The 14,950-nt window shown below is 36.5% G+C and overlaps 1 long non-coding RNA gene across 1 annotated transcript; it reads left to right on the forward strand.

Annotated features, from left to right (window-relative positions):
* Positions 1-12,690: 12,690 nt before the first annotated feature.
* On the forward strand, positions 12,691-14,510 carry LOC149680673 (uncharacterized). The gene is made up of 3 exons (XR_016365621.1): positions 12,691-13,053; positions 13,125-13,443; positions 14,148-14,510. It is a non-coding gene; the product is annotated as an uncharacterized LOC149680673 (long non-coding RNA).
* Positions 14,511-14,950: the final 440 nt, after the last annotated feature.

The raw sequence follows: 14,950 nt of genomic DNA on the forward strand, positions 1-14,950 counted from the left end.
TAATATTAAGTGGGAAATTAATTAAAATGAAAATAGGTGGATATCTTTTATTAATTGGGAAATAATGCATTCATTTTACATTTAAATTTTAGAAGTTAAAATATTATTTATTTTGTGTATATAAAATTCAGCATTAATTTCACTAAGACAATAAACTAATTACCTACGAGGAATTACCTAGTATATATGTTTAAAATTGGAATTTAATCGTTTCAAAACTAATAAGGTTTTGAACCGGTTTTTGTAATTTAGTTATTAAAATTTGTGATTGTCGATTGGTCAATATTGAAAATTAAACAATGGCGGAATCAATTTTTTTTAAACTCAATGAAACTGAAATATCAATCAATCATCTACTGAAAGAGGTATTAACCTATTTTTTTTAAATTCAAAATAAGGTAAATAAGGATTAGATGGCCGCTTGCTGCTTCAAACAAGATTTTTAATCACGAAGAGAATATTTTTTTAATTTTGGTCAAATTTTAGATATTCGGTAACCGAGTTGATATTTATAAAGCCCTTTTTGCTCAAGTCTATTTTAAACTTTAATCACAGATTTTACTTACCATTTTACAACATAATAAGCACTACTGAAGGACGCAAATCTATCTGTGATCAGTAACGGTGAACAATATAGCAATTTTCCCAATTAATCAGTTTGAACTTCATTTGCACATTTCTATCCGTTAATTTGAAGTGTTGCGAGAAATTTGAATGGAATATAAGTAGTTATCTCTTTCAGTAGATAATTGTTAATGTTGATATTAAAGATTCATTGATTTAAAAAAAATTGGTATCGGTATTTCAATTAAGCTTTAATATCAACATCGGTTAATTTACGATATGGGCTCATGATGTTAGTCTGTTTATAAGATTAAATCGTTACTTCAAGTGTCACAAGACAGTATCTACCTCCAAAATCGAGTGTTATTAGTAACTTCAAAACAATCTCCTCGTCACAGGATATCCGAGGTTGAATTTATTATATCATTGATAGGTGATAATATGACAAGGCTCAGTCAAGTTTTGGCAAGGCCTAATACCGTTTTGCTTGACTGCATGTAGGGCTCGGGGTTTTTTGGTCGATTTTTTCGAAAAATACGATTGGCTACAAATAATCGGAAACTATTCAGAAGTTTATTCGTTTAAACAATACAACAATTTTAGATGATATTTTTTAAGATTGAATAATCTAAGTAAGATTTTAACCGACAAATGTAATCAATCGACAAAATTTTCCGAAAAACAATAATGTAGAAAAAAGGGTCGCACTCTACGTTCGATTAAATTAAAAAAAAATTTCTATTATAAAATCTACTTGCTTTGAAGTCTAACTTTAAGCGTAACATTTTGTAATTTAAGCTTTGTAAAAAATATCCAAATCATTTTTTTGAAGTAGACTTTCATCTGGAATATTGTCACTAATATTTTTTATTATAATTTAACATGTATACGCTTTTCTCCGTATCAGTTATTTATGATCAGATCGCCAAACTCAATTATTGTTACAATCTTTTCGATAAAACCCAATTTTTATTACGTTAGTGGACTCTATCAAAATACTTTCCACCAAGCACCAAAAGCGTATATCTGTAATATTTTCGCCATAGGGATCTCGCGATACCGCTTACCGTATCGTCGAAATGGCGATAAAAGAAACAACAATTAATGTGTAACATCAGAAGGGGATAATAGATAATGCTAGCTTTAATTCGATTTTTGTCTTCGATTTTTGGTGCGAAACCCATCCATATTACCTCAACATAAACGCCCTTGACTCGAACAAAAAAGTGGTTAGTGTAATATAAAAGGGTTAAGGTAAAAAGGGGGAGTGAAATAATATTTGAGGATCACCGACATAACTATTTACCTAGATATGCAATCATTTCTCTTTATTGATAAACAATTGCAGAAGTTAAAACAAATCACAGACAGACACGTAAAGTACAAAGCCTGTCTCTCGGGAGAAGTAAAAATCCACTCGTCCCATACCGTACACTATATTTCAGAGAGTCACACTTGAAACATATTTTCATTATTTACTTGAAAACGACTTCTCTATTCCGTTTTTATTAACTAACGATATCAATTCTCACGGAACAGGAAAATATGGTCTCATCGATTTGGTCTCGTGATTTTTTGGTCTTGTGATTATTTGGTCTCGTGATTATTTGGTCTCGTGACTATTTGGTATCGTGATTATTTGGTCTCGGGGACTGTTTGGTATCGTGATTATTTGGTCTCGGGACTATTTGGTATTGTGATTATCTGGTCTCGGGACTATTTGGTATCGTGACGGTTGGGTCTCCAGACTATTTGGTATCGTGATTATTTGGTTACCTAATTAGCTACCACCATTTCCAAAATATTCTCCTACTAATTAGCTGCCACCTTTTCCAAAATATTCTCCTATTAATTATCTGCCACCTTTTCCAAAATATTCTCCTTATAGTTAGCTGCCACCTTTTCCAAAATATTCTCCTATTAATTATCTGACACCTTTTCCAAAATATTTCTATTATTTCTAATAAATTGTTCGTGTTAAGAGGCGGGCTTTTAATACTCATATAAATAATCTTCTTACCTCCAAACAAGGTTGCGTTGAGTTAGGTTCCAAGACCCAATTGTCCCGAGACCAAAACGGCGAGACCAAATTGTCGCGGACCGCAATATCCTATATTAACTTTGGAAAGAGTTTGATGGTACAGTGTAGTAAAGTCTCAATTTTTCGCTTTAAGCTAGGTTCCCACTTGACCGAAAATGACGACAGAAAACTTTAGCGCTGCGTCAAAAAATTGAGTTTTATGCAGCCCTTCGACGGCAAGATTTTTGTTCGGTTCACATATACGACAGAATTTATACCAGAAAGGGCGGTCGACCGGTAGTCACGTGGCACGATTTGGAATTGGGGCTCGGAGCCAAAAGAACTTAAGCCTTGGACTTTGATTTTCCCTTGATGGTATCTTAATTAGGGAGCTAACTTCTACCAAATGAAGGTTAGAGATTCAAATCGAAGGTTTATTAGATACAAACACTCGCGATCAAGTCCGATTAGAGAATTCGGATTCAAAAGTTCATGACATGCAAATGTGGCAAAGGCGACTGGCGAGTGGAAAAACCTCAAAGTGGCGATAAAAAACTCGCCTAACATGACGTCAACAGAAGCTCATCTCGAAACGAATTTTGATTGCTTATGAAAATCACTTTACGTCAGCCACTGCGTCAAAAATAGAACACCAATTCTGTCCGACCAAAATGTGTTTCGGTCGCATTATGCTGAAGATGTTTTACCGCAGAGGTACTTACGCAAATGTTTCCGTCGTGTTTTTGGTCAAGTGGGAACTAAGCTTTACACAAACTATTAAATGTATCCAGTCTATCGACTTCATACCCAATCTTCGTTACTCGTCCTTTACAAACTTTGACTACAGATTTTTCGGTTAAGAGAGGTTCTTCTCAAATATTTTATAAAATTATATGATATTAATTATTTTTATCTGAAGTTGCTTATCATACTTCTAGTTGAATCGTTTTAAGAGACGTTTTTCTATAGAGTATGCCACTTTCGCGAGTGTGTGAAAGACATTAAAATGGTGTAGTTAGATTGGTGATGACAGTTAATGGAATTGTGGTCAGTACAGTTTTCAGATATCCGTGAACTGTGAATACGAACCGAAAATTGAGAACCCTTTTGTTCAGATTAGGAAACTGCGAACGCGATTCCCTGGGGTGTAAAAACAGGCAGTCAGACACACAAACACACAGACAGGTGGAGACGTCGAGAAGAGAACGTTTCCAAAACAATCATCACTCGGTGAAGTAAAAAATCTAGCCTCTATATTGGCTTCATATGAGTCCAATATTGTTCGACAATTGTCCCACGTCGGCTTGATATAACACCAATATGGGCTCGATATTAGTCCAATGTAGGTTAGAAATTTGTCCAATGAGGGTTTGATTTTAGTCCTATATTCGTTAGAAATTTGTCCAATGCGGGCTTGATTGATGTGTGGATTATATTCTGACCATTTCTGGGTAGTAATTGATCCCTTAATAAATGATTCTGGTTCCAATTTTGGATGAGACTCCAAATCTGGCTTATCATTCGACCCTCCCTTTTTGGACACGAGTTACGTTATCCAAAAATAGATGAAAAACTGTGCTGTCTCAGAGTCAGCCGTTTGGATCCATTTACATCCAACTATGGACAACATTTTTTAACAGTACTATTTATCGCGTATGTGATTCGGTTTAGCAACCTTATTTTTAATGTTCTCATGTTACCACGCTTTGTGGTTTACTTCTCTCGAAGAGACGTATTTTATACTTCTGATAATATTGACAATTACCAATGTTTTTATTGATAGTTCATACCCTTATCAGGTTTTTAAATACAATCATTTTTCAATGATTTAAACTTTGCGTTTTTTTCGTTAATATATAGCTATAACAATTTAAAAAAGATCAAAGTTTATCGTAAAAAATAATATTGGCGGTTACTCGTCCAAATACTAATCGATAAAAGAAACCAAAACCACATTTGTATCAAGAAACGTATGGATCATAATTTTTTATTCGAAATCGAATAAAAGGTATCGCAAAAAAGGTTTTTGGAGTAAAATTCTTCTGATTATGTTGAAAATTTTAGTTTTTCGGAAAAAATACTTACGATTAATAATTGAATCACTCTACCTTTTTCCGAAATAAATCGAGACGAAATACTTTTATATAATCTTCGTTTTACAAATTTTGGTATGTGAATTTATTTGAATAATAGTTAACCGATCCCCGAGCCCTAACTGCATGGCGCCGTCAAATTCCTTTTAAAGCATAGATCATATAGTATCCACCCTTGATTTTAATTTCGCAACACACATTGGATTCGTAAACCTCGACGCGCACCACGATTAGAAGCATTAAAATGCAAACACAACAACACACTGAGCGCATACATTTTTAATAAATAACATTTCTAAATTCTCACTACAGCTGTTTTCGGGCTGAAGCGACCGAAAGACGGTGATAAATAAAAATTCTTCGGGGGGGGGTAGTTTCGAGGGAACGAAATTCAAATGCAAGGCGCGTCCCATCAACAAACAACATTGAATTCGTTTTACGCAATTATAATATTGAAATTTTATACAATTAAGTAATATTTAAGAAAACAAAGCACTACTTTCAAAGTCTAAACTTTAAAAGTACGACGATACGAGAAGGCGAAGTAACGGGCAACGAGAAATAAACATTTTTTTAAACGGCAAAAATTAACGGAGAGCCAAGGCTTAGCGCAATTTCACCGCCTTAAAAAAAGTGCCAAGTTTACAAATAGATTGTGGGACAATAAAAAGGTGGAAAATTATGAAATTAGGCTTATATTAAAGCTTGCAACCTACTTTATATTATATTCAAAATCCATCCATGAGCAAATCCTCAAAACATATGAAAATGACATCGAAAAAGGACCCACTCTCAAAAAATTTTCCCCTTAAAAAATGGCGGCCACAAACGGGGTGAAAAAGGGGAAAAGAGCTCCTCCCTGGAGTTATTAAAGCAGGCTTATCTCACTATCGATAGGCCATTTCAACCAAAAGGATTAAGAATAAACAATCGGATTATTATGAGGCAACTATACGTAAAAAAAGGCCAATATTGGTCGCGCTGATATCTACTAATAAAACAGTGTATAAATGCTAAAATATCGCAGATTGGGGTAGTTTTTAAAATTTTAAATTAAACATACTTAAAATTAATTTTTCTTAATAACAAGAAAAATGATCCTAGAATATAGTTTAAAGTTTAATTTAAGACCGTTCCCAAAACTAACCAACGTATAGTTTTTCTAAGGCACGAGACACAATTTTTTTTTTTTTCGAAAAATTTCCCATGTTATTTCTATGGGAAAAATTCCAGTTTTTCATCAAAAGGTGTGATTAATTTTATGGAAATGAAAACCACCCTTAGCAACTTTATTTTTTATAACACAAACTAATGGATGGATCTTTTTGAAATTTTAACCACATATTAAGGGCCCAAATTGTAGTTCTGTGGAATTATTTCAAAACAGTTAATACAATACAAAAAAAACTACATCCAAACAAAAAACCCTCCTTATACATTAAGAGCAGTATGAAGTCTTATCTAAGAGAGCGACCGCTCTCTCAGAATTAACTGGAGATAGTGGATACTTTCAAGTTAAAATTAAAATTTCAATGGACGTTGAAACACTATCATTCATGATTGGCGAAGGTAAGTAACTAATTCCTAATTACTTTCCTAGAGATAAGTCTATATTTACAGGTTTAATGCAAATATCCACTGAACCTTACAAAGGTACGTTACTTAATCAAAATTAATTTTCCTAGAGATAAGTCTATATTTACAGGTTTAATTCAAATCTCTACTGGACCCTACAAAGCCAGTGTAAGGTTAAGCACTGTACTTATCACCTAGCTTATCAGATGAAATTAAATCTTAACTAAGCCTTACAGCTCTCTGCAAGAATGAGGGGGTAAACTACCAGTGAAATGCTTGGTTAAATAAATCTTTGTCTGGTTTCCCCCAGGGTTGCCACGGGTCAGGGAAAGCCTGGAAAAGTCGGGGAATTTTAAACATTTTACCAAAATGAGGTTATTTTGAAAACTTCAGCAGAGTCAGGGAATTTGATTTTATTGGGTACAATTTCTGGGGATAAGTCTTTAATCATAAAATAGTAATGAAAGTTTCTCCTCATCCTCTCTTAACACAGGAAACTCTAGAGCAATGATTAAAAATGTCTAGAATTGCCTTTAAAAAATATCTTAGCCTGTTATTTATAGTTGAAATGTTTCTTCAGGGTTCGTACAGAACCTGGAAAAGTCAGGGACATGGAAAATAGGAGGATAAGTCGGGGATTTAAAAAAATTCCCTAAAATAGTCAGAAATTTCGTTTGGTATGTCAAACCATGCTTCGAGCAATGCTAAATATAAGCCAGGGGTGAAAAGTGGGCTCTGGTAAATACCTTAAAATGGTCAGGGATATTGCAAAAATTTGGTCAGTGATAACATGGAAAAGTCAGGGATTTTCAATGTAAAAATTACGTACGAACCCTGTTCTTTATCATTTTGGTGAAAAAATACATTATAAAACTAATGTAGAGAGTTTATTTAATTAAAGCAAATGACCCTGAAACGTCACACCCTTCTATCTCTTACTGGAGTTTCATCCCCCTAACGGTTGGAAAAAGTATTCTACGCGCAAAAATTCCAACCAGAGAGGGGCTACGTGACGACAGACTATCTCTTCCCCCTAGCCAGTTGTTAGCTCCCTATAAGCACTTTAAACGTGCTGTAAGCATTTACACTTTCGGACTAAAGAGGTTAGGGAAAATCTCAGATTAAGGTAAGAGAATTTGGTTTTAAAAATTCCGTGGCAACCCTGTCCCAATCATAAAATGATATAAGAAATGGGAAACTGAATACTTTTTTCTTGCTGGTCAGTTTGTTGAACCACTCTCTCAGCCTTTCAGGGAATTTATTTTAATAGTCATTTGCCTGGACTAATGCTTTAATTATAGCCCTGACTCTTTGGACATTTGTCCTTGTATTGTATTCTTCAGTTTTAAAAAACCAAGAACTAAATAGGTTCATGGTTTATACAAAGCTCGGTATTCTGTTTGCAGAAAAGGTTCGAACTTCTTGTTATGACTGTGTTTTATTACAATAATTTATCTGGCTGCCCTCCACCACCCCGACTAAATCAGGGAGAAATTGGGCGATGGCTCTGGAGAAATGTCCACTTTATTTGCAGTTATAATTATTGTCTAGTATCAAAGGTCCTACAGAGTACAGACCAGTTCAGGGCCCGCAGTGGCCCTTTAAAATATTAAATTTTGGCTAAAGTCAAAAATTCTATTTATTAGAAATTTTGAAATTTGCGCGAGATTTTAACCAACCCATCAGTTAAACCAGAATTCAGGTCTTAAAAAATATCACAAAATGGGGATTATTTCCCTTTTATTGAAGCCAGGAAATGGGTCGGTACTGGTAAATATAAACATTTCTTTTAAGAATTTGCAACTAATTTTTGGGCGGCTCAAATTCATTTTATAAATGTTCAATTTGTTAATTGAATATCGAGAATCACGATAAAAATGGTCCGAATATTGTTGGAATACGTAGATACGGACCTATAGGCCTATACACGCAGAAGTCCATGACTTCTGATACAAGCCAACTCTGACTAGTCAACTTAAGCTAATGCCAATTTTAGGTATTGCCTAATACAACACCATCGGGGAATATGTTTTAGGATGAGTTACAATAATCCCACGATGACAAACTTAACCATTAGATAGATCAAGTTCTATGCTATAAAATTGATGTTAAAATCTTTGGTTTCGATTCGCAATTAGATTTAAAAATAGAGTTGCTAAAAACCAAGTAGAAATCGAAAATATGAATAAGACGTTTAAAGGTTAATTAGAATCAATTTTAACAACCTACCCTACGTTTGGATAATATAAACTTAAAATACATCATTGACCCAAAAAGACTCAAATTTCGCGCCTTTAGTAAAGTTATCAATTTAGTCACAAGAGGGCCGTAGCTACCACTACCTGGTCTTGACGGGAAAGGTCAGCTGTTATCAGTCTGGGAAATAGGGATAATTTAAACTAGTCCTTGGGACCAGGGTGAGAAATAAGGCGGTGGCACTGGGCAAATGACCAGTTTAAAAATTGCTTTGACCAGTTTATTTATTAAATGCCTGGGGGTCTAGTGGTCACCGTGACCTCTTTTTAAATTCCCCTTCTTTAGGAAAAAATAAATTCCCAGTAGTGGGTTATAGAAATTAATATATATATAAAACAAATAGACAGTACATAAAACCTAGAACCATGTCAGCGCAGCTCTGACAGTATGTAGAAATATTAAGTGGTCCACTCCGGAGTCCGGAGTGGTCCCAGCCTTTTTACTCCTATAGATTTACAATTAATAAACTGGTCCCGAGGACCAGTAACCCCCACTTTTTGAATTAAAAAACTAGTCCAAGCAATTAATAAACTGGTTTTGGACCAGAGGAAGTGTGCTATTTCCCAGACTGGCTGCTATACTGAATAAAATATGACTTCTCAACATATTATTGAACATTTTGACTTTGGTATTGTCAGAAGTAAATTTACTTCTGGTAATGTTTTAAACAATATACTATTTTCACTTATCAAATATTCGTAAACTTTCATTTATATTTCCCTACCAAATGGAGCTGTTATGTCTAGAAAGCCCTAGTTCCTAATTGAAAAAGAAAAAATAAACAAACAGGAATTTAGGCCCCAGGCTTATGTATTGGTATCTTTTTTTTCTTCCCCTTTGATTTTCATTGGTGTTCACATTTGTGTCCAGCGTGCAATAATTAGGGGTTTGGGAAATAGAATATTGTGTAAAATTTTAAAAAGTTAAAAGCTGAAAACATTGAATTGTGTCTAAAATATCATATTTCATATCCTGAAAGTTTCAGGTGTAAAAAGAGTTCACTATTACCAGTACCAACCCCATATACTTTGATATAGCATATCAAAGGCGATTTCCATTGGATTTGGACCATCGATCTTGGAAATAAGCCTTTTCCACAACTGGTCTGGTGATTGAAGTGACCACCTCAGACTTCAAATATAAAATTGGTCCAAAGGACCTGTGCCCTATGATCTTAATCTAAAAAGATAATTCAACATCTCAAATTTAAATTCTTATTCCAGCTGTTTCCAAGAAATAGGAAGCCTAGGCTATTTCCGAGTCTGTCTGACTCTCAGACTGTTCTGGGAAGGTGCAAGATCTTGCTTGTTGGCGAGATTCTTTTGATTGAGCAAGCAGGTCTGTGGTGCAAGACTGGAAATCTAGGCTGGTTGGTTTATTTCTAATGGCTCATGGGTTGTGATAGTTCCTAATTTTTAACAAAAAAATTGAAATTCATTGATAATTGTAGAGAAGATTGTGAAATAGTTGCCATGATGCGTTTATATTTACAAAAGGTGTAGGGAGCAGGATAGTCCATTGGATCGGGTGTAATTGATTTGCAAGAGATGCAAGGTCACATTTAAAATAGTTTCTCAGTTGACGACGAAAGTAAGGTAATGAAGATAACTTTAGAGTAAATTTGATAGTAGCATGATCGCTGTTGCCTATCGGGGCAAGGGTTGATACATCGGTAATTAGGTATGGCTCACTACTTAAAATGAGATCGAGTATACTATCATTGCTTTCCAGACCACCGTGTCTTGTAATATCAGTGACCAATTGAGTTAACGCTTGAGTTTGTACAAAGGTCAGGAACTGTCTCGCGGAGATGGTCGCACCTGCAAGAGGTGTAAGTAAGGCTTAACCAGTCTAACTTGGGATAATTAAAGTCACCAAGGAGGATTAATGGGCAGTTTTCTTTTTCACGGAAATCAAGTAATGCTGACATATAGTTTTGGATTGCTAGGTCATTGTCAAAAGTCGGAGACCGGTAGGCAACACTGATTAATAATCTTTCGTATGGTAAGGTAAGTAAGACAGTTAAGTAGTCAAGACCGACATAGGATGAAGTTTGAGGCAGAGGGTGATAATCTTGAGGATCAATTTGACGCGAAGGGTATTTGTCTTGTATTAAAAGAGCCACACCTCCTCCATTTGAGATAGGACGGTCAGAACGATAGACAATATATCCAGGATAGTAAGGGTTTATTGAATGATCTGCTTATGTCCACCAGGTTTCCGTTAATGCCACAAGTAATGGGGAATAGGAATTAAGGGATAGTTGAAGATCGGTGATTTTAAAAACGCTATTAAGGCTGCGAACATTTGTTAACAAGCATACTTGGGTTGTAGTTCGATTTGAAGAAATTGACTGTGATTGAGGGGCAGGCGGTAAGGTTGGTAAGAGTTTTAGATATGATGAAGGAGAAGGTAGGAATTGCAGTGCAGATGGGTTTAGTTTAGACGGAGCAGTTAATTTAGGAGTAGTAATAGTAGTTGTAGAAAGTGGTAATGGGAATACTAATTTAATGGGTGGAAGGGTTGTTGGGCTGGGTTAGGATAGGATGTGGCGTGATGAGAAAAAGCAGGGAAAAGAGGTGGTAAGTGTGATAAGGAAACGGGTGGAAAAGGTTGAGCGGGAAAAGGTGTGGGTAGAAGTGGTTGTGAATCATGTCTTAAAGAGCAGTTCGGTGTCACAGTGGTGTTTGAGTGAACTATTTTACCCTGACGGACGAATATATTGGTTTCACCTGCTGCTTTACGCATTTTGAGCTCTTGGATTAATTGGCGATGGTACTGTCTTTGTTGGTGGGAGCGATCAGGAGTGACAGGGTAGGAGAAACCTGAATCTTGACAGCGACGAAGGGAAGACGCTTCGCGAACAAAGTACTGGCGATCAGAGACCGAACGGAATCTTAGTCTGAGTGGTCACGGGGGAGTAGCATCTTGATGAAATTGGCCTATCCGGTCAAAACACACGTTATTGCAATCAGCTAGGGAGAAGTCAAGTTGTTGAAGTAAGTTATTAATAAAAGATTGGTCAGTAGATTCAGAGTTTGCATCAGGAACCTTGAAGATAAGGGCGTTGTATTTACGATAGTCGACATTATAAGTGTCTTTGGTCTGACCATGAGAGTTTTCAAATGTTCGTGAACCGGAGATGTTAGTGTATTTCTTTGGAGGAACCATAAATTGTAGAGGAAGTTGAGGCTGGAGGGCCAGCCTGCTCAAGTGTTGATAAACGTTTGCGAATGTCAGATAACTAGGAGGTGGTTTTGTCAATATTGTCAGGTAACGTTGAGGTGATTTTGTCAAAGTTGTCAGTTAAATTGATTAATTGGCAGGGAATGTTGTGTGATTCTAAGGCTTCGAGGCGAGTAGCGTGAGAAGCAGAGTTAATCTTTAAAGTATCGATTGATTGTTGCAGCTTACGGAGATCAACACTTTGCAGAATATCAGAGTGGGTTTTTAATTGAGTTTGTAGCGAAGCAAGAGAGACCTGAAGAGAGAACATATCGTTCAGTAAGACAGGAACTGATTTGGATGTTTTAAGATTTTCGGTTTCCAATTGCGTGATCTTAGAGATGGCTAATGAAATGGTGGAGATTAGCTGGTGGAGAGTGCTGACACAAGAGGAGCACATAAAGGCAAAACAGTCTGACGGATGGGTTACGTGGGCTTTGTACAGCGCCGTCACCAGCTAAAAATCTTAGGTTGGGCCACGGGAGGGCCAAAGAAATGGCCTTTATTTGCATGCGCAGCCAGAGCTTTTCAACCATTTTCCATAAAAATTGAGAATTCGGTGGTAAATTACCACGGTAATTACCTTTTCTTAATTAACCCAGAAAATCGAAAATTGAGTTAAGCAGGTAAATTACCATGGCAATTTACCGATTTAAACCCTAGTTTCTCTGTTAAACCGCTGTGAAAGTAGGACTACAGAGTCCAGATGGTAGGATTTCACTTTAAGATACCCCTTCAACAAACACTGGTTTCTGACTAATTAGACCATGAGGAGTTCATAAAAAATACTGAAACAATTCCTAGCGTGCCGCAAGTATTTTTAATAAATTTTTGAAGATTTTAAATTTCATGTACTAACCACTATTGATACTAAAGGCATACTGCACTCAATATTGCAATAAAAGTATGGGGACTTAACAAACTAAAGGACTCGCGACGGTAGCAAAAGCCAACGAATTCTTTAAATTTAACTTAACCTAAGTAAATCATACGTAACCGGAGCGAGCGGAAGCGAGCTCCGCGAATTTGGTTAAATCTTACACAATACTTTTTCTGGTCACAATTATACTCTTTTCCAGACTTTCAATTTCCCTCCAATATATTTTTCCATGACATTTCCCTGACTTTAAAGGCCCATTTTCAATTTCCCTGACTTTTCCAGGATTTCCAGGTCGTGTTCAAACCCTGTTAACCATCATTTGTACTACATATCGAGCTTGAAATAGGGGATTCATCATCATGACCATGGTTCAATCCTTTTTCGGGTTATGTTTAGGCGGAAAGAATCTTTTCAAGACTAAGACCCGTGAGGACGGTGAGGTATAAGAGGCTGCTTTCATTTTAGATCTTAAAGCGGGTTTCGGTTTTAATTGGGTTTTACAACTATTAAGACGGATGTCTAAAATTGACTGCTATCCACGCAACTATTCAATTTGACCGCACTACCCAGCCGCGCGATATTTACTCGCTGCCACGATTCGCTAACAGCTCCATCCGCCGAATTTTGGATTCGGAATATTTCTTTTTCGAAGGGATGATGACGACGATAATACGATTCTGATTTTTAGACTTGCGTAAAAACTACCTCTGATTTTGTCTGTTTTGATATTTTAACCTTTCAAAGTGCATATGCACAAGCGAAGCACATATTGTCAAGAAAATATAATTTGACCATTAAATATAAAAGGCTGATTTTAAAGGTTAAAGATGGTAAGCGACCAGCTTTTAAATTAAACTACCTTGGCTCTTCTGGCCACAAGCTCTAGTTCAGAGACCTGCACGGGCCGAGTTTTTCAGGCCCGGCCCAAGCCCGGCCCGGTTTTAGAATTTTGAATAAGCCCGAAACCCGGCCCGAGTCCGAGTACATAGTTGGTTTTTCGGCCCGGTCCGGCCCGGCCCGAGTCCGAGTACATAGTTGGTTTTTCGGCCCGGTCCGGCCCGGCCCGTTACATGCATTAACCAAGCCCGGCCCGACACATTGAATGAATTGAACAAGCCCGGCCCGGCCCGGCCCGTTACACGTAGTTCAGTTGTAATTTTTATATTTTTTTACATAAAATCAATGATTTGAATTCATATTTGCTTTAGCGTCGTGTATTATTCATTTCTTTTGATAATTGTTCGTCACATTTGTTCTTAGAAGCTTATACTCATTTAAATAATCTTTCATTTGAACTTTGGATTAAATGAGAATCAAGTTCGACCCGGCCCGGCCCGGCCCGTTAACTTCCAAAATTTTAAAAGCCCGACCCGGCCCGGCCCCTTAATTTCCAAAATTTTGAAAGCCCGACCCGGCCCGGCCCGATACAATTTTCAAAAGTGGAAAGCCCGGCTCAGCCCGACCCGATCGGGCCGGGCTTGAGCCCGGCCCGTGCAGGACTCTGCTCTAGTTTAAAAAATTACTTATTACTCAGCCTGACATTGCTGCTTTTTACACATTGAGGATTCATACCATTCACACAAGGAAGAAAAGCTGCCTGGAGGACAAAAAGCAGATTTCTTTGTGCCATCCTCCCTCCAGGTAAATAGTTCATTCTCCTAGTGAAAATGGTATTTTGGTAAGAATCTTCTAAGCATCTATATGAAAATTGCAATTACTTTTAAAAATTCCAATCACATCACATTTAACATTTTATCGCAGAAATTAGATATTCTGTCTTATACCAAAAGTATATTTAGGGCCAGCTATTCCATATTTTTTCGCCCATGAATTTCATAGGGAGGGCCAAACCAAATGCAGAGTGGGCCGGGCCCACCTGGACCCCCCTCTGGTGACGGCCCTGAATTTGGGATAACGATTGTAAAATGCATTTACAACGTGAAAAAGACGATTTGGAAAGAGATAAGAAGAGAAATGGTAATAGTATTCAACATAAGATGTGAACAATCTAAAATATAAAATCTAAATTAATATCCTTGTCTTTCGCAGCTCCAGGACACACTGGTAATCGCTGGACGCTGCTTTCTTATCGAATTGGTAAGGTAAGAAAAAGAAAAGACGATTCTGCTTATTAATTTGCACTTTGCAACCTATTTTTTTTTAATTTATATTCTTTTAAATGTAGCTCTAGCCATCGGTTGCCGTAGCAAAGGAGCGCATGAGGCACTTAAGAGTTTCAAAATATTGAAACTTCCAAGTTGGAGATCAATTCAAAGAAAAACTACTAAAAACATAAACGATCTGGGCATCAACATGGAATACTTAAAAAGAGCAAAA

The sequence above is a fragment of the Phalangium opilio genome, unplaced genomic scaffold, assembly GCF_054372755.1.
Source record: "Phalangium opilio isolate 3A_F unplaced genomic scaffold, DU_Popi_V2 ptg000039l_2, whole genome shotgun sequence".
NCBI classification, from domain to species: Eukaryota; Metazoa; Arthropoda; class Arachnida; order Opiliones; family Phalangiidae; genus Phalangium; species Phalangium opilio.